This window comes from Hippocampus comes, unplaced genomic scaffold, assembly GCF_001891065.2.
Source record: "Hippocampus comes isolate QL1 unplaced genomic scaffold, H_comes_QL1_v1.1 scaffold493, whole genome shotgun sequence".
Classification (NCBI taxonomy): domain Eukaryota; kingdom Metazoa; phylum Chordata; class Actinopteri; order Syngnathiformes; family Syngnathidae; genus Hippocampus; species Hippocampus comes.
The window spans coordinates 14,478-17,821 of record NW_017806078.1 but is presented as its reverse complement, the minus strand read 5'-3'; the positions used below and the strand labels follow the sequence as shown (position 1 = coordinate 17,821).

At 43.1% G+C, this 3,344-nt stretch overlaps 1 protein-coding gene across 1 annotated transcript in view; it reads right to left on the bottom strand.

Moving 5' to 3' along the window:
* Positions 1-2,177: 2,177 nt before the first annotated feature.
* Positions 2,178-3,344, bottom strand: part of LOC109530797 (gastrula zinc finger protein XlCGF49.1-like) — a gene marked incomplete at its 5' end in the record, with an annotated part of 15,641 nt that continues 14,474 nt past the window's right edge. Inside the window, one exon of the mRNA XM_019894700.1 lies at positions 2,178-2,190. The remainder of the gene's footprint in view (positions 2,191-3,344) is intronic.

Here is a 3,344-nt window from a genome sequence, read left to right as displayed (position 1 = left end):
CTACTTTTGAACAAAGAATCTTTCACTGAAAATTCTCTGTGAACTCCAAACAAGACAACTTTTGACTGACTAGAGCCCAAAAGATCCTTTGCTTTCAAGACAGTTTGATTGCCTTGCCTGTCGACTAAAAACTCAATGTTTAAATCGTACATTATTTTGTTTAAAAGCAAGAATTTCAGTTTCATATTCATTAAATTTCGGCTTGTCGGTGGTGGCCTGACAACAGTGGCATACTGGTCCAGTGCCTTAAGGCCATTGGGCCACCCTTAATGTCGGATCCCGTATCATTTTCCTGTAGTTTGTACCATTAATTCGGACCACCTAGTAACATTAAAATAGATGTGAATGACTTTTGAGCAGAACTTTGAAGAGAGGCAACATGATGCCAGCATTGTGAAGCCAGAGGTGGTGGGCGTGGCCAATGTGGTTGCAGCTTTGTGTCACAGTGGATGTTGTTGGAAGAAGGCTGCTGCAGGCTTCACTATTGTCTTTGGGGGCAGGACAAGCATGACAGTGGAAATCAGGATGATCTGAAAATATACAGTAGCTTGTATTTTCCACCTCTTGTATTGACATCATTGTTCGTGAATATTTGTTTTTCTTTCTCCACTCGGTTTTTTGTGGAAAGGTTCACCTGCTTGCTTCTGCCACAAATCTTCCTTTTTATTGCCTCAAGTGCTATGGCAACATAATGAAAAATTACCCAGCTTTTTTGATGCAAATAACATGCTTGAAGACATCACAGACACTTGGAGAAGGGTGTCCAGTCGATATAGATGACATGAAAGTCAAGTGGACGATGAACGTTGCCCTGACGGATGCTGCTGTGAAAAGGCGAACCGCTGTTGTGAAACTAGTTTGAGTGTCGCAACTGGTGAATTTTCCCATATATGCTGGAACGAGCAGATAATGGGTACGCTGACAATGCATTTTATTTGTGTGTGGAAACATGAATGAAAATAACAAATGGGATTTTGCTTGTATCGCGCTTTTGAAGGCACTTAAAGCACTTTAACAATCAGCATCAGGACCAAGTTGGAGCTTTGGTATTATGCTCAAGGACCCTTGGGCGTGGTCACTTGGGCTCAGGATTGGACCCACGTCCTTCAGGCTGGAAAATGACCATAATACCACCTCAGCCCCATAAGGACTCCAATTGTGCTCTTGTCAAAGTTTCACTGAAGGTTTTTGTCATGGGACCAACTGATGTGTGTCAGGGAACTGGAGAGTACTCTTTGGAAGCGGTATCAGACTGACTGTGGAGACTCGTAAGTTTGACTTTGATGTATTGCAACCCAAATTGTGTCACTACCTCATAAAGATGAGATAAAACAAGATAAAATGCAGTTTTTGGGTATATTTTTTAAAACCGCGATGCCTATTGAGTTTGCAGCTTCACAACAGATCTCAGGAGGTTCTTGTATCGGAAGTAACTAATGTGTGACAGGATACAGGTTACTTTTTGGAGGTGGAATCAGATTGACAGTGGGAACCTGGAAGAGGGATTTATTTATTTTTTTGGAAGATAATTACTTAGTTTTGTTTTTATTAAAATCTTGAAACAGAAACTTAGCTAATTCATGTTTTTATTTTTTCGTGTTTTGTTTGAGCCTCACATTGTCTGAATTTGTCGTCGTTGTTTGGATGTGGAACCAGATTGAGTGTTTAGACTGGTGAGAGGAAAAATGGCAAGTCTATTGTTGTGACATGTTGACATGCTGTGTGTGCAACGTTCACAAACTCTCTCACGAACTTAATATGAAAGCTATTTTTGACATGTCAGGAACCAGCAAGTTTCTTCAAAGCTACTAGTCAACACCAGAACCCAAACTGCATCACTGGAAAAAAAATCTGAATGGTTTTATTTCCATTTTCATTAATGCTAAACTAAACATAGAAACCAAACACTGAAAAAAATCGCCGTTCATGATTTTGGTCCCCATGGATGCTCGAACAGGGTTGCAAGGTACTCTCCAATTACCCCCGCCAAATGCCTGGCCCTCAAATGCCCAGCCGAATATATGATCCGGAAGGGGAGAGCGAGCAGCTAAATTAATGCACTTGGCGTGCACCTATCTCATACGAGTCAATTTCTGCTTTGACAAAGTCCTTTGACTGCCTTGATTTTAAAAGGAGTGAGGGGAGCCACTTGCACTTGATCATTTATATTCCACATTATGATCATGAAAACTTTTGACACAACTTCACTTGTAATGTGAGCATGTGGTTGGTGTTTTAGGGGAGGACTTTGAGCCATCCTTCTACAAACTTGAGGCCATCAACCTGACGGCGTGTCTCGCCACTGGCTTCAGCCGACGCAATGCCACGGAGAATGTGGGAAAAGGTCACATGTTCGAGGAGTCTCGTCCTGTGCGAATATCAGATGACTCGCTATACAACCAGGTGGCACTGCTCACAGCCGCACATGACGACACGTGTGAGGAAGGTGAGGATGGTCAGGCGAGGCCCCCAGTCATCTGAATGAAGTCACCGCCTCACGTCTGCTTCTTGTTTTGCCGCCACAGGTGACAGTGGACCAGGGCAGTGCCAGGACACGTTGGTGCCAGGTTAGTATTGAACATGTGAGAGGTGCAGCCTGTTGGGCTGAGTTAAATGTGCATGTTGCCGGCAGACGAGAAGGTGAACCTCTTGTCGCTCGCCGTCCTAACCCTGCGCCTCATCTTCGCCAAGACGCTCGCCATCAACTGTGTCATGACACTGGGCCTGTGGTTCGGCGCACCAGAGTAGCCAGCGCGGCGCCACCGCCTTCCTCTTCCTCCTGCGCTCATGTTAGAACTTGTCACTTTTTACATGTCAGTGAGCCATAAATTGCGTAATATAAAAAAAATCAACAAAAATTCAATAAAATACTTTTTTTAAAAGCTGTTGCGTCCTTATTTTTTGGATGATTCAAAAGAGGCTTTCAAGAATCTACATCCAGAGAAACAAGTCGTGAATACAAAACAAAGAAGACATCAAATCAGCATGAAAACAAATACTGTAGTTCAAATAGAAGACAGCCATTTTTGAAAAAAAAACAAGAAAAAAATAGAAGAATCGACTTTTGCCTTTACCTGTTTGATTGAGAGTCTACCCACCCATTAAAGAAATCCCACATCATTTAGCAAGCCAATCCGTTTTTATTTTGTGAGCATGAGTTAAAAATGACTTGCGCTATTTCTATGTGAGCCTTGGTGTGCGTGTCTGCTGCTCTTTCCACAGGAAGCGGTCGCCATGGCACCTGCACCACAGATGACAGCGGTGATGGTTTCTGCCTCAAAAGCTTACTGGGACAGGATGTTTGTTGTGTGTAGGAAATGCAGGTCAGGTAGAACGAGGAGCAT